At 38.6% G+C, this 23,611-nt stretch overlaps 1 protein-coding gene and 1 pseudogene across 3 annotated transcripts in view; both read left to right on the top strand.

Moving 5' to 3' along the window:
• The window catches only part of Atg10 (autophagy related 10), a 248,271-nt gene that overhangs the window by 102,304 nt on the left and 122,356 nt on the right, over nucleotides 1-23,611 (top strand). The gene's annotated exons all lie outside the window — the stretch shown is intronic.
• On the top strand, nucleotides 1,798-2,667 carry LOC127221053 (prohibitin 1-like; annotated as a pseudogene).

Below are 23,611 nucleotides of genomic sequence, written 5' to 3'. Positions count from 1 at the left end.
ATACGCCTCGAAGATATACTTCCTGCGGAAGTCCTTAAACCCCCAGTTAGCTCAAAGTGGACCCCCTCCCTTTTGCTGTGCCAATGCCTCAGTCTTTCCCAGGCTGCCTGCCAATATCTCTTGCTGCCTTCTTGCCCTGTGGCTTCGCCTTCTATTGCTGTTCTTCCTTGATGAGCACTCGTGTCAGGCTCCGGATGTTGGAGTAAGGGGTCTTGGCTAAGTAGGGCAGCTTTGGTATTGAAGTCTTGAAGGTTTATAATGGGCCCATCTGTCTGAAATGGTTCAAGTGTGTTTGCTGTTGGGGCCACAGTCCTGCTGAGGACTAATGACCTATAGTTTAGCATTTCGTGGTAAGACACTTTCTGCAGGTTATATAAACTAATGCCTTTAATTAGCAACTTTTTGTATTTTCAGACTAGGTGTGGTCACCTTAGTCTTTTGTTTGTAAAATCAAATGATCAAATAATATCATGTCTTTTAAGAACTGTCTTTTGTATACATGTTATAATGGCTCATAATAGTATGATATATTAGTATGTTCAGTTTTCTTAAGATGTCTAAAAAGAAATTGAAAGTTATACCTCCAAATTACCTACAAAAACATCTTTGGAGTTACCTTAAGGTTAAGACAAATTGGCTGTACTTAGTGGGGATTTTTTGTTTTTGCTTGCTTGCCTTGAGACAGGGTTTCACTGTGTTTCACTATGTATCTGTTTGGTTTGTAACTCACTATGTTACAGTGTTACAAACACAGAGAGATCTCAGACAGACAACCTCTCTAGTGCTGGGATTAAGGGTGTATGCATCCATGTTTAGTCTACTCAGTGGTGTCTTATGTAATTTAATATAGATTACTTTTAATTTAGGAAGACTAAGTCCTCTGAAAAATTACAACCAGTTTTATATAATACAGTGTTAGTTTTTTGGTTGTTTTTTTTTTTTTGAAGTGTTTGGGATCCAACTTGAGGCTTCAGACTTGCAGACAAGCGCTTCACCCTAGCAGTGAAATATCTTTTGTTACATATTTTATAGAACAGAATTTTTAGTGAGCCTTAATTTTTTGGTTAAATTCGGAACTTTTTTCTTGAAGAATGGCATGTAAAGAAGTTGTAGTATCACTGTGATTATGGATAGCAGTGTAAATATTAGCATTAAAATTTAAAATCACCATTTTTTTTGCCAAACCTTCACAATTATTATAGGTCACAGAGTTATAATGGTTAAGGAATAAAGTATCAAAGTGTTGTATACATAAATATGACTATATGCATGTACTGTACCATTTTCTTCTATAAGGAACTTGAGCTTCCTTGATGTTTGTATATGTGTGTCAGTGTGTGTCTGCATGTGTGTGTACATAGGTGTGTGTGTCTGTGAGTGTCCTTACATATGTGATGAGTACACTTTGTATGTGTATGTGTGTGTGTACTTGTGTATGTGTACACAATATGCATATACATTTGTGTATGAGTGTGTGCATGCACACATGTACATGCGTATATGTTGTATGTATGCATGTGTATATTTGTGTGTGTATGTATGTGTGTGAAAATATTTGTGTGTATTGTATGTAAGCATGTGTGTGTGTCTGAGTATACTTGTATGTGTATGTATGTCTGTTCAGGTGTGTGTGAGCATGCTTGTTTGAGTGTGTATGTGTTCATGTGTGTTAATGTACTTGTGTGTTAGGGCACACACCACATATATGTTCATATGTGGTGTGTGCATGTGTATTGTAGATCTAATTTACCATAAATAACATGAAGACTGTTTAGAAAACTTCACAGTTGAGGGGGAATTCATGTGGAGGTCAGCGTGAAAGCAGGTGTGAGTGGGTACAACAGAAGGAATCATGGCTGCCGAAGTGTTTGAGTCCATCGGAAAGTTCGGCCTAACTTTAGCGGCTGCAGGAGGCGTGGTGAACTCTGCCTTATATAATGTGGATGACCGATTCCGTTGAGTACAGGACATTGTGGTAGGGGAAGGAACTCACTTTCTCATCCCTTGGGTACAGAAACCTATTATCTTTGACTGCCGCTCATGACCACGGAATATACCAGTCATCACTGGTAGCAAAGAACTGCAGAACTTCAACATCACACTACGCATCCTCTTCTGGCTGATGGCCAGCCAGCTTCCTCGCATCTACACCAGCATCAGTGAGGACTATGATGAGTGGGTGCTGCCATCCATCACCACAGAGATCCTCAAGTCAGTGGTGGCTCGATTTGATGCTGGAGAATTGATCATCCAGCGAGAGCTGGTCTCCAGGCAGGTGAGCGACAACCTCACAGAGAGAGCAGCGAAATTTGTGCTCATCCTGGATGATGTGTCTCTGACACATCTGACCTTTGGAAAGGAGTTCAGAGAAGCAGTGGAAGCCAAACTGGTGGCTCAACAGAAAGCAGAGAGGACCAGATTTGTGGTAGAAAAGGCTGAGCAGCAGAAGAAGGCAGCCATCATCTCTGCTGAGGGTGACTCCAAGGCAGCTGAGCTGATTGCCAACTCCCTGGCCACCACAGGGGATGGCCTGATTGAGCTGCCTAAGGTGGAAGCTGCTGAGGACATTGCTTACCAGCTCTCATGCTCTCACAACATCATCTACCTGCCAGCAGGGCAGTCAATGCTCCTCCAGCTTCCCCAGTGAGGCCTCCCGGCTTGCACCTTCTCAGGCTAACCAGACTGTGGCCTCAATCGTTCTGAATATGCTTTCCTTCTACCCCACCCTAGAAATCACTGTGAAATTTCATGATTGGCTTAACATGAAGGAAATAAAAGCAAAGTCACTTCAGGCCTCTAAAAAAAAAAAAAAAGAAAAAAGAAAAAAAGAATGAAAGAAAACTTCACAGTTGCATAATTTATGTGTAAATTATCAGTAGGTCCACAACATCTTAAATTGCTACAGAATACTTGCTCAGAGAAACTCCAGACAAGCTTACCTTCCTGTAGTATAAGGAAGTCCATCTCAGCAGCAAGGAAGCCATATATAAAGGCAAACTCCAATTACAAGTGATGAATCATTTCTTCATCTTATTGCTGTTATATAATTTCCATTAAATGGACTGTTTTAATAATCAGATATACTAGAATCATATATATATATATATATATAATATTTCTACTATAGCAGCATTTTAAAAAATCTTCATTTTACTCATAAAGTCAAAACAGTCTTGTAAAATGGACTGTTACTCACCATATCCTCAAGTAATGTGTCTGAAGCACAGTTCATCATGGAATGGGCTGTGGAGGGAATTGGAGTGTGGGGCTGGAGGATCAAAACGGTGAGAATGGACATCTTGAAGCAGATCTACAACAGCACAGCTGAGAGGACAAGCATTGAAGACATCATAGGGAAGGCAGAACTGTTCCTTTCCACTGGGACAGTGATCCAGGCCCAGGTTTTCATGCTGCCATGGTTGTTCTTTCCAGGTGGTGACATTTTTCTAGTCCATTGAAGGTGTTACATTGTTTTAAATCATAAGTTTGAGTGAAACATTTGTCCTTAAGGTTAGTATGCTAACCTTACTAACATGCTGTCTGGTAACAGTGAACTTAATTGTGTTAGTTTGCCTTGAAACAGGGTCTTGATATGTTGTCCAAGCTGCCTTCAAGCTCTTTGCATTCTCCTGCCTCTGGTTCCCAATTTCCTACTTGCTGGGATTACAGGTGTGTGCCACCAATTTTGTCCTAATTTATTTTTAAATGACCTTAGAATTTTCTTTTTGTTTGCTGGTAGTTTTGACTGTCACTGTAAATGAAGGAATCGTCATTTCTATACTTCCATATTTAGTATGAATTAAAGACAAATGTATTAGCTAATGGGACTAATAAAATTCCTTCCAGATGATTCAGAATTGATTAAGTTTTACAGTAACAATGTGAAGTCATCTTCAAGAACAAGTTATTGGTCTGAAAAGGAAATTCAGTGAGTAAAATGTTTGTCCTATATACGTGAAGGCTTGAGTTTAACCGTGGGAACCCATGTCAAATGGCAGGCATGGTAGCATACACTGCAACCCCAACACCAGGGTTATGAAAACAAGATGATCACTGGAGCTTGCTATCTAGCTAGTCTGATTGAGTGTGTCAACTCCAGTTTCAACAAGAGCCCATGTCTCTAAAACAAGGTGGAGAGCTATAAAGGAAGATACCTGATGTCAACTTCTGGTCTCTGCATGCACACACACACACACACACACACACACACACACCACAAACACATACATACATGCAGTACATAAATATAAAAATAACACATACAAAAGCTAAGCATGGTAGTATAGGTTTATAATCCCAGTGGAGGTGGGCAGATGTCTGGGACTATATGGCCACCTAACCTGTCTTAACTGTCAGGTCTAGGCCAGTGAGAAACACCTGCTCAATAACTAAGGTAGATGGTACCTAAGGAACAATAAGCGGCCCCTAGCATGTCATCCTTACCTAAGTTTCATGAGTGTACTTCCAGCTCCTTCTTAACATGCAGTCTAGTTAGTAGCATTAAAGTAAATGTGAAAAGTGAACCTTGTAAGAGTAATAAGACAGTATTACTTCTCAAATTTAAATTTAACTAGTGACTAGACACTGGCCATGGCCAAAAATCTAGACCCTAATTTGGAAAACTTTCCCTTACCAAAGAAAGGGGTGGGGGTTATTAGAGTGGTTCAAACTGTAATGTCATTAGCATTTGCATTTTTCAGATTACTCATTGAAAAAATAATTAAAATCTAAATGTCAGCTAAAGCTAAGTGTATTAATTGGAAAAATCTTGATATCCAAAAAGAAAATAAAGTATAAAATTTATTCCCTGTCTTAAAAGTTAACAAATTGATTTAAAGTTTGATGTGTATATGTATGACATGAATATGCTTGACATAAATGTGTTTGATAGACTTATTTAGTTAAATTAATTTTAAACCAATTAATAAGTATTGTATCAGTTAAGTACAAATGTAACAATTTATGTTATATTTACATAATAATTAATAAATCATTGCAATTGGTTGTGTATATTTATATTTCACTTAGAGCCTTATATAGTAATAGGCATATATTTAAATATTTCTGTATAATATTATAATGGGATGATATTTATAAATACAAAGAATGCTTATTTTATAGTGACTGAACTATATAAAATTAATGTAACAATTTGTCAATATTCAAATGCTTTGAACTGTGTGTGATATACTGCACCTTTGTTCAGAAAATAGTTATATAGCATTCTGAAAGTCAATAACAATAATCATAAACAAGATAATCCAATCAGCATAAGTCAAATCTTACTCTGCATATATTAATTTAACACAGTATTACACTTAATACATTATCATTAGAAATAAATAAATACATTTTCACATGTGCATATTTATAGCATTTAACATTTACAGTCTTAGTTTTGTTTTGTTTTTTTTTTTTTTTGTGACAGGCTAAGGTAAAAGACACTCATTTCCAATCTGTAAAGCAGCATGCTCAGTCTTTTGAAGCCCACTGCAATCAATATCTATGCAAATGGGGTGGCTTTGGAATTTACATTGCATTGTCAATCAATCACCACTGGAGCCCCGACTCTGTACTCAGTGTACTAATAGAATTTTTTTCTTTTTAAAGGGACAGCGATTTCCCTTTTTTAATCTAAATATTTTATGTGAATGGCTTTCCTACCTGTTTGCTCATCTCCACCATGTGTCAGCTTGTATCACCAGTCATACTAGTTGGGGAGGAAGAATTCTGAAACTCAACCACTGCTCCTCTGTGTTCCTGTTGTTGACTGTGAGTTCTTGGGAGAAGGAGCAGACCTTTGGGAACTTGAGCTGCTTGAACTGCTATCCACAGAACAGTGATAATGTACTCCCAGCCTGCTGGGAAAGATGCCTTCAGTGATCACCAAGAGTTTTTTTGCCTTGACCATAATCCTTGAAAACTGAATGTGACACAGGACACCTGCTTACCAAGTAAGCTAGGATGTATGTATGCTAGGATGGATAATTATTTAGAGGATGTAATGATTCAGAAATTATGATGACCTGCCCCTGGCACCTGGCAGAATGCACTCACTCAGTACCCTGGCCAGCCCAGCTGCAAAGGACCCCTTTAAAAGAAAGAACCCTGCCCACTTAAACTCTCTTTCCTGCTGTTCCCCTGTGGCAGAAAGGATTTTTCTGTCTGCCTCTTTTTTTCTGTTCTCTCTCTCTCTGTCTGTGTGTCTCTTTACCTCTTTTCTCTTTCCTCCCTTTTCTAATAAAACCTCTCACTTAAGCTCTGTCTGCCTGCCATGTTTGTCCCTGGCATCAGTCAACCTTGCCCACCATGAAATCCACCAAAGTCCCCCACTCGCATTATCATAATTTAAAGTTTATTTCCATTGTATGGCATAATAAATAATCTACAACAACTAGGGAATGTAATGGGATAAGTCTTAAGTTCTACACCAGACTGAGTACATACAAAGTGGGGGAAGTTTGGTTTACCATCACTTTCACTGAGATTAGGAAGATTTAGTGTTTTGGTTGTCTGTAACCTCAGCGTGAAGCTATCATTTTAAAGACTGCTGGAGAAGCTATTCTAGGGCTATCTTGCAGTGAAAGAGATGGGGAGCTGATAGTTACCCTGTTCTCTAATGGCCAGACAGCATCTGATGAATTGCACTGGGCTCTATTCTAAAATGCTTGACCCTGTAGAAAGGCAGTGACTCCTGGTAAAGGAGCTAAAGTTCTGCTTCAGGTAGAGCATATAGGCAGAATGTGATGCAAAGTAATGAGACACACATCTAAGAGTTTTTCTTTGGTAAACAAAGTCTGGAGATCCTGGGATGCTGAAGCAGCTTCATGATGTCACTGAGGATTCTGACTCTGATAGTCTCTGTATGCCTATTTTCATCCCCAAGATCACCTCATAGTAAGTTTCCAAAGCTCCTGCAGTCACATGTGTATTCCAGAGAGCATGGAGATGGGTGGTGTGAAGGAGTGACACACTTTTCCCATTTAAAATGTTGTCCCTGAGTTTCTGCTTTCACATATAGCATCTTTTTTGGCCATGATTTTGTCTGTGGTCACACTTAGCTACTGCAGAGGCTGTAAACACACACACACACACACACACACACACCACCACCACCACCACCACCACCATTTTTTTTTAACTAAGAAACTTTGCCCAGGATTTTAAGGAAGAAAGGTGGCAATGGATGTTGAGAAGCAAGTAGTTTAGATTCATGCAACATATCTGAACTTACAAGGTGGAATGGAGTCAAGTTATACAAGGTTAGGGAGGGGGATGGGTTACCAAATATGTACAGGAAGATGGGGAGATGTTCAGTGCATAAAATTCCCTGCTGCAGCTGCATGGGGAGTGAATGAGAATAGGCTTCTATGCTTGTATGCTTGGTTCCCTGTTGGTGGAACTGTTTTGGGAAGGATTCGAGGGTGTGGCCTTCTTGGAGGGAGTGTGTCACTGGTGGTGGGCTTTGTGGTGTCAGAAGCCCATGCCCCAGGTGCCACACCTCATGCTTTCTACTTGTGGATAAGATATAATCTCTTAGCTACTGCCCCAGCATCATACCTGCCTGTCTACTGACAAGCTTCCCACATGATGATCAAGAATTCACCCTCTGAAACTATAAACATTCATTTCCTTGGTCATGGTGTCTCTTCATAGCAATAGAAAAGTAACTAAGTAACTAAAGCACCGGAGAACCCACATAAAAGCTAGATACATAAAGTTAAGTGTATTTAAACCCATTGCTCCTGTTCCAAGGTGACAGGTAGAGGTGGGAGAACCCCTGAAGCTTATGGGCCAGCTAGGCTGGTGTCACAGCAGAAGAACCACACAGAGACCTTGTCACAGACAGGGTGGGTGGCAGGCCAGGACTGATATGACAAACACCCCTGACTTCCACACATGTACTGTGGTATATATATTCACACACACACACACACACTCACACACACACACACACATATGCAAACACACATTGTAAACACACACATGCATATAATAAATAAATGTAATTTACCAAGAATTTCCTAGTAGCCCTATCAACTCAATATTGAACCTACTTCTTTTGAGATTCTGATATTGTTAATATTGAACCTTCAGAAGCAACTAAAAATTGGGTACTAAGGAATCAAGTAGGGTGATCCTGACTGCACGATCCTTACATTGGTCTGTTCCAAGGCTGTTCAGTATACATGTTTAGAAGCCATGCTGAGTTTTAAATTTGTTTTTTTTTTTTTTTACAAGAGATTCCAGTAAAATAAGATTTCTGTTACTGCAATCAATAATGATGAGTGTTCCTGAGAACAAATACTCAGCATACACTACTCCTTTTTTGTTGTACTCAGCATATTCATTTAATGGATGGTGCCAGTGAACTAGGGCTTTGTAGATACATGCTGACAAGTAGAAACAAAGGACAGTGATGTTGAGAGGCAAGTAACATTGTATATAGCATGTCTAACTCAGAGGCAGGATGGTTCCAGTTGGTAGAATTTAAAAACCAATAAATACCACTTGTTATATGCATATTTAGACACAAAACCCTGTGTCTTGTGCTGGTTATTGAGTAAATTAGTCACAGGGAAACTTTATTTCATTGATTGGAAATTTCTTTCACTCAAGTTACAAGACTGATACCTTTGTAGACAATGGCATGAGATATATTGCCCAAAATTAATTGCTGCTTTTGTTCTGTTGTTGTATTTGAGTTATATAATTTTTAGGAAAGTACTCAGATGTTGGTACACGGTGTGTACTTTGGATTCATATTCATAGTTGTGAGATCTTCCACACATTAGAGACTTGTGATTCTAGGGCATCATTGTACCTTGCACCATGTGCTGGATAGTTCTGTGTCAGCTTGACATAAGTTGAAGAGGGAACCTCAATTAAGAAAGTGCTCTGATAGGATCAGGCTGTAAGCAAGCCTGTGGAGCATTTTCTTCATTGGTGACTGATGTAGTAGGACCCACTCCTGGATTGGTGGTCCTGGATTGTTGTAAGAAAGCAGACTGAGCAAGCCATGAGGGGCAAGGCAATAAGCAAGCACCCCTCCATGGCTTCTGTATCAGTTCCTACCGATTGGTTCTTGCCTTGTAGTTACTATACTTGCTTCCTTTAATGACAGACTACAATGTGGAAATAGAATAATAATTGGTCTGGTATGGTGGATCAGCAGTTACACACAAACCTCGTGACCTGAGTTCCATCACCATAGAAAGGTAAATGGAGAGAGCTGACTCCACAGAGTTGTCCTCTGACCTCTACACATGGACTGTAATGGTAAATTAAAAATTAATTGCTAGCATGTAAGAATTATGAGAAGTTATATTCTAGAAAATTTTGAACTATTTCCATATTCTTGGTAAATGTAAAATAATTTGTGAAGCTTTAAGCACAGTAACACATCATCTAGAATGGAGACACAAACAGTTGTTGATGAGGACCACATTGAACCTCGTTCTTATACCATGGACCACTTTGGTTAGCTGCTCCACACTGAGTTTTAACAAATGTCTAATGCATATCTGTGGCATGTTAATAGTCCTATTTTCAGCTTTTCCCCTTCCTCTAGCTTATCACTGGGCCTTCAGGTCTCCCCCCAAGACGGTTTCAGAAATCTATGCTAAATTGTAATTAAATATGTTTGCCTAGCATGGTCTTCATCTTTAACTTTTTGTTAAAGCTGCACAGTCTTCACAAAGTGATGACACTCGTGTCTTGATCTGGGTACCAAGAATCAGAACATCCTTGGAATCACAAGGTCTTCTCTTTATATTTTCTAGTAGTCATTACTGATTGACTTCTAATGCATAGATTGATTTTGTCTCTTTTTCCTATATGAATATGTCATATGCTAAATACTCTCTTGTGTTTTTTTTTGCCTGTAAAACTCATCCACATTTTATATAAATGTTAGTTTATTCTGTTTTTCTTTTTGTTTTTTAAATTAACCTTCAATTTAAATGTTTTACCAAAATGTATGAGTTATAAAATAGCAATATGCAAGTAAGTGTGCATGTATAACTGTTTTTCTATATGCTATTAAACAGTTTTATTTAAGGCTGATTTTGAATTACTGTGAATCTCCTACTAACAGAACAGTCGGTAAAATCGTGTGTGACACTGGCTGTTAGGTTGGGATTAACTGAAAAAACAAAACAAACAAACAAAAAAAAAAAAAACAGAGAGGAAGGTACAACTCCAAGCTCAAACACATTGCTGTATTCAGTTAACGTCTCAGAGGGGGAGTCTAAGGGTCTGTACCTTAGGAAACCTGCTATCTTAAGGGGAGGGTGAAATCACTTTCTTGTTGAAGCTATAGGAGATTATATTGAATAATCATAGAGAATAACTATTATTTAGAGGAAAATATCTGAATACAATATTATATCCAGTTAGATATATTTTTATTCAGAATGGCTGGTGTTGATTGGTTTTGTAGGTGCTTTGAAATAGCCATGGTATTATTGTGGTCATTTATGTTGAACTAGCTATTGTAATGAAAACCTACTATTGTCAGTGTTTGACACTACTGCTCATTTCCATGTAATGATATCAACAAAGTTGGAGCCTCAAAAGTCTCTAAGGAACTTCATTGGTAGTTTCCCATAGTGTTCCTGGCTAATTGTGCAGCTAGCTAGCTTACCATAGGAATGAACAAGGCATAATTTTATAAAAAACTACATCTTATGTTTTCTATGCTCATTCATCATTGGGTTTATATGATACTAAATTAAAATAAATCATTTTCTGAATATGTTTCCATACTTCAAAATGTCTTTTTAGGCATTGTCTAACTGCCAGCTAATTTACAGTTCCAGAACCTTGTTGTCTCCTTTGGATTAAAGCACTGGGTAATTTAAAGTGAAATGAATCATTGTATAATAAGGAATTGCTGTTAAATCTTCTGAGATGTAAGGATATTTTTTTTTCTGTAGTCATGTATGTAACTGTGCATTTTGGTGAGGATGCCTAGAGGTCATATTATACATTAGCTGGAAGTCCAAATTTAAATCTAAGGATTGGACAACCTTGCTCAGAATAGATAGAGGCTCAGCAATTCAAGGCTGATGATAGAGTGAATCAGAAAATATCCCTTTGTAGTCTACTCTGACCTGAGTCTGCCATCTACCCTGTGCCTGGCTGCCATTGGTCCTCAGCACTCACCTAAGAGAGTAAGGCATCCACTCATCAACCAGCCTCTGTCCTGGGGATCTGCAGAGGTTAAATGTCAGGGATCTTTGTATAAAAATGATAGAAGCACCCCAGTATAGTAGCTATACCTTTGTTCTTGTTCATCCAAAATTTTTTTCAAGAAACAATGATTTTCAGTATATGCAGAATGGGTTAAGAAGACTACTTGAACTTTTAAAAATCCAGTTGCAACAAAATTCTTAGTGCCTAAAATGAAGAATGGAGTAAACATTTTTGTAAACTTATTAATGTAATTGTAAGCAGAGCCAAGTGTACAAGCTGTTTCTCCTATACAGCTTCTTCTGACTACACTAGTGCTTTTAATATTACTGCACTTCATCTTTATGGATAATCAAGAATGCACATGAAGCCTTAATTTCCAGCACAGAAGGATAATTGCTCAGTGATCATTGGCTTTCTCTAAAACACAACTGAATACAAGGCAGGAGAGTGAGGAAGAGGGCTGTTTTTTAAAATGGCCTTGAAATCCTGTATGAAGTCTGTGGCTTTGAAAGCTTATTCTTTCTGTGGGCTCTGTGTCCACCTTATAGCTCAGCAACTTAAAGTGTGCCTACCTAACTCACCTGGTTAGCTGTGGGATTGGTAGGTGGCAGCTTGCTACTCACACGCAGTGTTAGAGCAGCCACAGCACCGTGTTAAGAGATTTGCTGGGTAGCAGAGGTAGCTCCTTCCTGCACACCTCTTAGCCTCTTAACTACAGGAATGCACTGCTTTCCCTACTCACCTGTGGTTTTCCATTGTTTCAGGTACAAGGGTGAGATCTCCTTTGTCATGCTAGGCAAGGGAGGTTTTATAACTGAGTTAAAAACATATAAAGCAGATATTTGTTTTAAAATAGGACATTGATTTGGAGCAGTGATGCTTATGCTGGTTTTGGGTTAATCTTACTGTTACCTTTAGAAAAAAAAAACTCATCATAGGCTACTCATAGCTTCTGTATACAGTTATGCAGAATAATTGCAGTGTGTGAAGAATCGTTCCCTGACCCCTAGTTGGTTTCATTTCTTTTTCTATGAACAAGCAGAAAGCTGTTTTAAAGTAAAGGAAATGGAGGAAATAAAGGAGTAACAAAGAACAGTTTGAGAGTTGGTGCTGTGGTAACCAAGGGACCCTTCTCCTGCTTCATGTGGCAGCATGCTTTGGAAACCAGGGACCTTTCTCCAGCTTCATGTGATAACACACTCTGTAGAAAAGGCTCTTTCAGCAAGTGTTTAGGAAAATATGTTCCAAAAGATCTGCATAACATTAGTGGAACCAAGTGTTCCTCTCTGTGGCTTCCTGTTTTGGACTAAATGCCTTCAGGGTACTCAGAATAACTCTGTTTAGAAACAGAAGAGTTTAACTCCCTATGTTCCTGCTCAGTCTTGTAAAACAAAAGGATGAATTAGAAAGCAAAAAGACCCTGTTCTATTCTGTTTCTCAAACTAGTCATGTTAAAATAGAAAAAATGTTTACACATAAAAGTGACGGCTTAGTTTAAAAAAAAATAAGAACAGACATAAAGAGAAATTATCATTAAAACCATGAGGTCAGTATTTTCTCTTTATAAATGCTTTTCAAAGACAAATCTTTTCTTCAAGGTGGGATGGTTTCCAAATGAGATCACTGGTGAATCCCTAGTCTGGCTGTCTGCTGGAGAAGGTTCAGGCTACAGCAAAGCTGCATCTGGGTTTATTCCTTTGTGCTGTTATTGTTCACTGTTTGTAAATTACTGCTGCAAGCCAGCAGATGGAGCCCCAAACAACATTTTTGTTTCACTTAAAGTTTAATAATGCACTGCATTTTCCCCTTCATTCAAAAAAGACGTATGCAACTAATCATCTATTGATTATACACTTTCATTGTGTAGATTTAACTATTAATATGTTACTTTTTAAAATCAAGAGACTTGAAGGGGCCTTACTTATGCAATTAATATATTTAAGACAGCTAATGTAATACAAAGTCAAAGGTGAACACCGCACAACCTCTGTCCTCCAAAATATTTTTAATTTAGTTAAAGAGGAAGAAAGGTAATGATCTTTTGCAAGACAGAATGATAAAGGTAAAATATAGTCCAATTCTTGATTAGGAGTTATCAGCGCCATTATAAAGAAAGTTCATTGGAAATGGATGTTGAAAGAAAAGTTTCCCAAATTGGGAATTCTAGGCTGAATGCAACATCATAAATGCAGAGTATATTTGGTAGGCTCAGAAGCTCCCCAGAACTTGGGTGGTAAAGGGGTTGCCCTGAGGATGTCCGATGGTTTGAGGAGTAAGGTGACATTAGATGATGAGGGCTATGGAAACCAGTGCTAAGGACTTCTTCATTTATTCTGGCAGGGCACACATGGGGATTTGTTTATTTGATAAAAAAAATTTTTAATATTCATACACGCTTATAATGTATTTGGACCAGTCTATCCTCATACTCTCCCCTTGGATTTCTCCCATCACCCTGACTTTGTTTGATTTGTTCTCTCTCTCTCTCTCTCTCTCTCTCTCTCTCTCTCTCTCTCTCTCTCTCTTTCTCTCTCTCTGTCTGTCTCTCTCTCTGTCTGTCTGTCTCTCTCTCTCTCTCTCTCTCACACACACACACACACACCATACTCTTTCTCTCTCTCTCCACTTCTCTCTCTGCTTTTTTTTTTTTAATACATGCTGAGTCCCGCCTGTATGTGCATGTGTGCCACCTTCTACTGTGATTGGAACATAGATAGCCTCTGAGGGCCTATATCCCTGAAGGAATTGACTCTCTCCCCCTCAGCACCCAGCACTTGCCAACATCTGCTTAGATAGGGATCTTGCCCATCTGTCTCCATCTTTATCAACAGTGCCTTTGGGAGGGAGAGGTTGCTTTATAACAGAGAGTGGAGATCAGTCCTTTCCATCATGGGTATGGTAAGATGTAAAACATTCAATGGCAAATTTGGAGCAGAGTTGGAACTCAGGTCCTAAGGCTTTGAGTCAAATCTAATGATTTTTCTCAGTGCGCTTGCTGATTTTGCATTAGATGACTCAGTATGGGTAGGAGGGACTGGGTGTCCACTGGACACATTATGGGAATATATAAGTATGTGAATACAAGGCAGAGGAGGGAGTGAAGGCAATCCCCAGGTTTGCAGACTATGTAACTAGGAAGTAGAACGATGTCATTGCCCCCACAGGAAATACAAAGGAAAACATAAGCAGGTCAGGTTACCAAGTAACTGACAAGCCAGGAGAAGGAAGATGATTCTATTTTGGCATGTCAAATCTGAGATGTTGGAGGATATCTTCTACAGATGTCTAGCACATACTTACATTTTAGGCTTGGCACTCCTAAGAGAAGCCAGAGCTAGAGCCTTGGGATGGCTGAGATAATTCAGGGACCAAGTATAGCCTGGTGACTGAAGTGAGAAGCAGACTTTGGGGATGTCTATATGCAGGAGGCTGAGGAAAGGAGGCAGAGGGACACTGGGAGGACACTGACCAAAAAGAGCAGTGAGAACATCCATCACTGCTGAGTGCAGGGCACTGAAGCCTCTACCCAGAGTGTGAATGAAGGGAACAGCACACCCAGATGTCTGTGGGGACCACTAAAAGGAAGCCACCAGGCTTGTTTGCTTTAGAGCTCAGACTTCTTTTAAGTTTTGGCAGAACTCTAGCACTGTGCTAAGTGCAGAGCAGACTTGCAGCTTTGTCTAGAAGAAGACAGAGATCTCAGAGGACAAACACCTGCGGGCCTGATAGACGGGATCTGTAACTTTGGAACCCAGGTGACTGTCAGTAGATATGTACAGCAGTCTGTAACTTTGATTACTTATATTTATTTTTTTTCTATTTTGAGTTTCTCCTTGGTTGGTGGTGGTGGTGGGGGGAAACACTGTGTGAAGTCACTGAGAATTTCAAAGAAGAAATTAGAAAGGCACCCTCAAATACAAATATGAATTGCAGAATACCAATAACTACACATTTCCTTCCCTTCAGATTTCTCACTCTTGGAACTTATTTTTCTAGTTGCTGCCATTTAATACCTGACAAGAAGCAAGTTAATGGAGGAAGGCTTGATTTTGCTTTGCAGTTCAAGAAGCTGGGGCACTGGGCACATTGCTCCTACATCAGGAAGCAGAGGATAGAGAGGAAGTGGAGCGTGGCTAAGAAACCTCAAGGCACACCCCAGTCTGGGGAGCAGGTGTTCAAACATGAACCTGCAGAGGACATTGCATGTTTAAACCACAACCTGTCTGTCTTCCCTTCTTATTGGTCTGGTGTTTATACTATGCCTGCTATTTTAAATAGAACTTAAAGTTGAAAAAAACTTAATGTTACTTAAAAGAAATCTGGAACGTTCAAATATGTGCTTGTTGGTACTACAAGAGGAGGTGTGTGTACAATGTTTTATCATCATATATTAATTATATAAAACTGGGTTTTCCTATGACATTTTTATACATGCACATAATGTATTTCCGTCAACTCCACCACCATCCTTTTATCTTCCACTCATTTCTGCTAATGCCCTTCCTCTTCCCTTAGTTAGAAAGGTTTTTTGTTTGAAGTTGAGTGGAGAGAGAGAGGTTTTGTGAGATGGTTGTGTGAGCCTGCTGCCTTAGTTAAGGGTTCTATTACTGTGACAAAGCACTGTGGCCAACAGCAGCTGTGGGAGGGGAAGGGTTAATCTCACATTCCCCAGTAAGAGTCCATCTCTGAAAAAGGTCCAAATCTGGAGGCAGGGACTGAAGTAAGCAGAGTCCATGAAGGGAGCTACTTACTGGCTCCCTCCCCATGGCTTGCCCAGCCTGTCTTTTTTGTAGTATCCAGGACCACCAGCCCAGGGGTGGTACAGCTGCTATGAGCTTTGTCCTTCCATATCAGTCTTCAATCAAGAAAAAGGCACCACAGATTTGCTCACAGGCCAGTCTGTTGGGAACACTCCTCAACTGAGGTCCCCTCTTCCAGAATGACACTAGCTTGTGTCAACGTGATATGCCCCTAGATAGCACAGCTGTGAGGCCTAATAGCATGAATGTGACCATTGAAACCCACATTGTGGGAGGAAAGCAAATTACCCTGTGATCTCCACATACACCATGGCACACATGTACCAAAACACACACACACACACACATGCACACACGCGCGCACGCGCACACACACACACACACACACACACACACACACACACTTTGAGAATGGAAGTTGTAATATACTACACTAAGATGATGGCTTTACAGTTTATGCTCAGCTGGGCATGGTAGCACATGCCTGAAAATCCATTATGCAGGAGCCTGAGGCTGAAAGATCACTGACTAGTAGTTATCCTAGATAACCAAGTACAACCTTACTTTAGAAACACAACCTAAAACCTCATGTCTCTGCCAAATACTGTATTATCTTTGAAAGATGCTTCCACACATTTGTCTTTCCTCACCATTATCTGCTTTTGTTTGTCACAATAGTATTGTTACTTTCTCAAACCTGATTATATTTACATTTGGTTTTATAGCTAAGTTCCATTTTAGTTTGAATTTTTCATCTCTGAATTATTTTGATTCATAATTTAATTATCCTCATCACTGGGCAGGAATTTCCAGAAAAGTCTTGCAGGTGACTATTTTGAGAATGCTCTGTGTTGTTTTACTACAGACATACACAGTTGTCTGCTCTTGAGTGCTGATTCCTTCTAGAGCTCTGTGGACACTGGACCTTCTAGAGCTTTGTGGATGCTGGCCCTTCCGGAGCTCTGTGGGTGCTGATCCTTCTAGAGCTTTGTGCACACTATCCCTTCTAAGAGCTCTAACTAGAGCTGTGTGGATGCTGGCCCTTCTAGAGCTCTGTGGATTCTGGCCCTTCTAGAGCTCTGTGGATGCTGACTCTTCTAGAGCTTTGTGGATGCTGACCCTTCCAGAGCTCTGTGGATGCTGACCCTTCTAGAGCTCTGTGGATGCTGACCCTTCTAGAGCTTTGTGCACACTATCCCTTCTAGAGCTCTAAGGATGCTGGCCCTTCTAGAGCTCTGTGGATGCTGGCCCTTCTAGAGCTCTGTGGATGCTGACCCTTCTAGAGCTTTGTGCACACTATCCCTTCTAGAGCTCTAAGGATGCTGGTCCTTCTAGAGCTGTGTGGATGCTGGCCCTTCTAGAGCTCTGTGGATGCTGGCCCTTCTAGAGCTCTGTGGGTACTGGTCCCTTTTCCTCCGGTCTTCAAAGCTGCTGCGGAAAATTGTGAGGCTGGCATGGTTATTCTATTTTGTGTGTTATTTCACTTTTTCTTCATTCTCATTTTACTTTTATTTTCTTGCCCTATATTTAACTTTAATATTACTAGCATGTGAAAAACAACCTAAACTGAACCTATTTCATAGTATATCCCTAAATAACCCTAACTTGGCTAAATAATTAAAAATTTTAAAGACGCCATACAACAAGTGGAAACACTGTAATCTTCAACAAATGGCCCCAAAATAGAAACCATAAAGAAATGATGTGCTTTTGAGTCAAAAGGAAAGAAAAGGTAGAAAAAAATAAGAAAATATGACTATTACACAATATTTTTTCATGAGAACTGCCAGCTCCCAAATAATGACACAGGGACATTATTAATTATGAAAGCTTGGCCTTTAGCTTAGGCTTGTCTCAACTAGGTCTTATAACTTAAATAAACCCATGTTTTTGTTTTGTTTTTTTTTTATCAATCTGCGTTCTACCACATGGCTTTTCACCACTTTCCCATTCTGTGTGTCTGACTTGTTCTGTGTCTCCTTGGCATCTCCTGTGCACCGTGATTCATCTCCTACTTCCTCCTCTCTGCCTGGAAGTCCTGCCTAATCCTTTTGCCTATCTATTGGCTGTTCAGCTCTTTATTAAACCAATCACAGAAATATATCTTCACAGTATTGCACAACAGCCTATGGAGGGGAAATTGCAACAAGTTAAATATGACATATGACAGGTAATACTTGTATATGTAAGAGTATATGTTGTGTTCATTATAAAATGAACACAACCAAAGACTTGTGGATATGGGGCAGAGAGAGTTATTTCACAAGTGGAGAAATTCAATAGAAGGAAAATTCCATTTTATCTAAGTTTAAAAGTGAACTTCCAAGAAATGAGGTTTTAAGTTTTAAACATGGTATTTCTCATGAGAAATTTTAGCTATTAGGTTAAATGAGCTTTTAACATCCCACCAAGTTATGAAATTCTTCAGACCATCAATGATATTGGTTTGGGGATGTTTATGTCTCATTCTTTCTATTACAAGGTGTCCTTTCTTCATAAATCTCAGGAAGATGTCTTGTGCATCTTTCTGTTCATCTTATAAGTCTTTTTGTCCTTCATGGTGCCTTGTCCAAAGCCATATGTAATGATTCTGAAATAAATATTTAATAAATAGCATTTCTTGTCAACTATTAAAATTATTTGTTATTCCAATAAATTGAAAGGAATTATTTTTACTGCTGAATGATTTATTGGATATGAATTCTGGAATTATTAAGAGCTTTAAAAAATGATTATAGGCAAACACCCATAATCCCAGCATTTTGGAGACATGCATAGAAGTAGCATGAGTTTGAGGCCAGCCTGGGGTTTATAGTGAGGCCATATCTCAAATGACAAAATACTGTAATATAAAATGACAAAACTATGGCAGGAAATTGCGCTTTGTGTACACGGTTAGAGATTAGTGATAACTGATCATTTTTGCTTTGTTCATTTAAATCTGAAAACTGAATATTTTATTAAATCAAGGTACATATTCAAAGTGACAGTATGATTTTATAGGCTGTTTAACTGCATATTCTATTTAGAGAAGCATATTGTATAGTTAGTGATATTAAAGTTGGTATCAACCTTGGGATATCTAATGTATTTATTTTTAACTTTTATGCAGATATATTCATTAAAATGTACATTCCAAGAACATTTTGAATGCCTTTCAAAACGTGTTTGAATGATTTCCATTTGAGAAGTAATGTGCTAGATTTTTTATTAATCCAAATATAGTAATATAGCCCATTTTATTGATCTTTCTATGATTTTTAAAACTAGGAGTGAGAAAAGTCACAGACGCAGTTTGTTGACATATTGCAACCCATATGTGTGCTTTTCTGATGAGGAAGGTATAGCATATACCATTCCTCCAGAACATTTAGTACCAGATTTATGATTTTTCTAATTTGGTTTGTAGTTTGCCAAAGAGCATGTGAGTGCATATTTGATCAGAAGCATATTTGCCTTGAATCAGATAAAGAATACTTAATGAGTCGGTGCTAAGAAGTAAAGCAGGGAAGATGAAGACAGGCAGGCTGTAGGGCTTTCAAATAGCTTAATGCAAACCACAATACATTTAATGCAATGCTATGTAAAGCGTCAATTCGTTTTTAGTTTTTCATGCCCATCACCTCAATCAAACCCTTCACCACAGTTACTGGGGGCATGTTTCACATCGTATGTGGGGCTTGCGTTTGCATTGGGTGAACATTTTCTTCCACCATCTTGTACTCTTTCAAAAGCACTGGCTTCCCCTCAGAGTCACCAGTAGCCATGTTTTCTCTAGCAGATGTCTGTCAAAGCAAGTCTAGAAGTTATCACTTCAACTCTTGTGATCATTCGATAGCAATTACCTTTCTGCTTTGACTTATATTTCTTAGGTTATCAGTGAAGCAAAACTATTCATATAGCCATTTGTGGTTTTGTTTGATACCTTCCTTGCTTATTCTTGTACTTTTTTATTGATTTATGATATTATTAAAAGTCTAGTACTTTGTGGGTTACAAATACTTTGATCAATTTTCGTTTAATTTTGTTTGTAGAATTTTGTCATACAAAATTTTCAAAAATAGCTAGCGATAGTTAAATCTAATAACCACTCTGTGGTTTTCTTTTTTTTTTTGTTAAGATCTGACAGCCCTGCTTTATATGATTTTATATTTCTTTTGATACTGTGATGCAGGAGGGAGATAATCTAGGAAACTTTTTGCATTGTTTAGCTTGAAGAAGTTATAAGAAATTTGTAGTGACTCATTTTTAGATATCTTGATAAAAGATCAGCTGTTTTGGCCCAGACTAGGAAACTGTGCTGGAACATACTCATGCCAGTCGACTTCCTGTTTTCCTAGTTGGTTCTTGTACTCCATCTTTGTAAGAAAGGAGAAGAGATATGAGATATTTCCAGTGACTTAGGAGGAACATATATATATATATATATATATATATATATATATATATATATATAACAATTAACTGTGCATAATTATTTAGCTTTTAGATTAGTCAAAAATAACAATAATTGTTTTTCATGCTGTTCTTTCAATACAATTTCAGATATATTTTGAATTAACTTGGGTTTTAGGAATAGTCTGGAAGTTTGAATAAAATTATTCCATCTCAAAGTGACTATCAGGCACTACTGATAGTCAATAAATGAATTTTAAATGAATTTTAAAACCTTTAAGACAAGAAATATATGAAGATAAGAAGGTTTAGTGAAAAGGTGAATGATTATATTTTGAATATATTGAAGTGAAGAGTACGATATAGGTTCCCTGAAAGGTTTAGGGAACATTGTAGAAGGCGGGAGGGGAAGAATGTAAAATCCAGAGGAATGCTGTGGAATGATGTCTTCTGGACATGACATCACTACACCCCTGAACTCATAGCAGTGGTAGTTACATGTGCAAGTCCCATAAACCTTCTAACATGGACTGGGAAGGAATTAGTGATGGGGCTCACCCCTCCCTGTGGAGCTATCAGCAGTTAATGGTTGCTGGGAAAGAGGAGCCATATTCCTCAGTGATGTAGCCACTTACAAGTCATTCGGCTAAATAACTCCCCCTCCATGCTCATGCAAGCAGCCATAGTCATTTAAAAGCATGAAGGTGGGTGGGGAGAAGGTCTTTGGGAGTTCCATAGGAATGGGTGAGGGCAGCGAGAGAAGGCATGTGATCAAAGTGTATCACATATATGTATAAAGTTATGAAAGAACTGGGGAAAGAAATGCCATGGAGCATCTAAATGAATCTATCTAGACTTCAGAGGTGTGATCTTTTGGGGGGGGGGATTCAAACTTGCTATGTAAATGGGTGCTGAAACCACAGGAATTAATGATGTCAAGAGCTATAGGAGAAAATGTACAGGGTAATATTTCTATCAAAAGGAAAGGAGTAGAGAATTCAAGGAAGAATTGGTCTTAACATGGATTAGGTGAAAAATTTGAATCCCTAGAAAACTTCTAGGGAAGCCACAGATGCTCAATTCTTCTTCTCCTCCTCCTCATCTTCTCCTTGTCCTCCTCCTCCTTTTTTTTTTTTTTTTAAATACTGATTTTATTTATTCTTTGAGAATTGTGTTGTATTTTTGTCTTAGTCAGGATTATTATTGCTGTGATGAATCACCATGACCAAAGCAACTTGGGAAGGGTAGAGTTTATTGGATTTATGCTTCAACATCATAGTTCATCATCAAAGGAAGTCAAAACAATAACAGAGCAGGAGCCTGGAGGCAGGGACTGATGCAGAGCCATGGAAGAGTGCTGTTCACTGGTTTACTCCCCATGACTTCCTCAGCCTAATTTCATATAGCACGCAGGACCACCAGTCCAGGATGGCAACATCCACAATGGGCTGGACCCTCCCTTATCAACCAGTAATTAAGAAAATAGCCTATAAGCTTGCCTATAGCCAATCTTAAAGAAGCATTTTCTCAAGCATTCTCTCTCCTCTCTGATGACTTTAGCTTGCATCCAGTTGACATAAAAGTAGTCAGCACAATTTTGATCATATTTATCCCTTTCCCCAGCTCCTCCTAGATCCTCCCCTACCTCCCTATTTACTCAACATGCTGTTCTCTCTCCTCCCCTTCCCTCCCCTTCCCTTCTTTTCCCCTCTCATCCCTTCTAGCATCTCCCCTTTCCCTCTTCCTCTCATGCTTAAAAGTTAAACCTGTTGAGTCCAATCTGTTATCCAAGTAGTCTTAGAAGTAGGGCCTGACCTGGAATGATAACGATACACTATCACCAAAAAGAAAACTAATCCTCCTCCCAACAACTGTCAGATGCCAATAACTTCTCAACTAGGGGTGGATCTTCATGCCCATCACCCCTCCTTTATTCTGGGACTTTTGTCTGGCTTGAGCTTATGCACATCTTGTGCATGCTGTCACAGTCATTGAGGCCATATGTGTGTTTGCCCTGTCCTGTCTAGAGAACACTGTTTCCTTACGTTATTCAACACCCTGTATCTTACAGTTTTTCTGCCACATCTTCCTCAAAAATCCATGAGCCTTAAGGAGATTGATATGATATAGATGCATCATTTAAGGATGAGCACCAAAGTCTCTTATTCTTTGCATATTTGTGTTAACTGCCATTTACTGCAAGAAGATGCTTCTCTAATACGGATTGGGCAATACACTGATGTGGAGTCTGTTCATTCTCCATGTGTTCACTGGTTAGCATCCTGGGTGAGTGTGATGATAGGCCTGGCTCAGTTCTTATTTGAACACTCTAATTGATGGGCAAATTAATTTAACCTGTGAGGATATCCTACTACTTTAACCCTGTAGTCTCTGAATGAAATTTCTCTCTCTCTCTCTTTTTAAGTGTGATTCATTTTACAAAACATTGAAATTGCTGCTTCATATGAACTGTAATAGGAGTTCTAAGTTTAAAAAGAAATATGTCTTCTCTTTAGATGAAGTATGTATCCTAAACTCTTTTTCTCTTTAAAATTTCATGATTCCTTCTCCCCTGAAAGTTGCCTTCCAAGTGTGGTAACATTTTAAGGAAAAGTAAAGGGTAAGTTAATTTCTAGTTATTATAAATGATGACTTACACATATGAGTATTATTATAACATTTCTGTGTATATTGGAATGGAAGACTATAATTTTATTTATGAATTTTTTAAAACAAAGAATAAATATCATGGGATTGAATTTATTATTATGATTTTCTTTCAAAGATCAAATTATTTTAACAATAGACTTAATATTTATCTAGGCAAAGAGAGTTAAGAACAAAAGTCACATTTTGTAAATAGAAACATTTGAATTATTTTGTGGTAGGAGGACAATGCTTATGAGTATGACACATTGTTGAGATAGACACCCATCAATTCTGTCCTTTGCTTCCCCTAACTTATCAGTAAGTTGGAGTTAAAAAAAATTGATTATTAACAAGATTTAGACATCACCTAATTTTTCCAAAGACGTTGGATTCACTGCAATTGTATGTTAAATATCCATCTTTCTGGTAACTCACCAGCTGTTTTGTGTAGGAGAAACTTCCTGACCAATGGATGGACAAACTGGAGCCATTGGTGAATGATGGCCAGGGACCAGAAAAGCCTTCCACAAGGCCATGATTAGTTCAGGTGCCACTAATGAAATGGGAGGTTTCAGAAATTATGGGATTATGTTGATAAAAAGTTCACAAAA

Source organism: Phodopus roborovskii, unplaced genomic scaffold (assembly GCF_943737965.1).
Source record: "Phodopus roborovskii unplaced genomic scaffold, PHOROB, whole genome shotgun sequence".
NCBI classification, from domain to species: Eukaryota; Metazoa; Chordata; class Mammalia; order Rodentia; family Cricetidae; genus Phodopus; species Phodopus roborovskii.
Note: the sequence above shows the minus strand (reverse complement) of the source record. Positions and strands in the feature narration are given on the sequence as shown.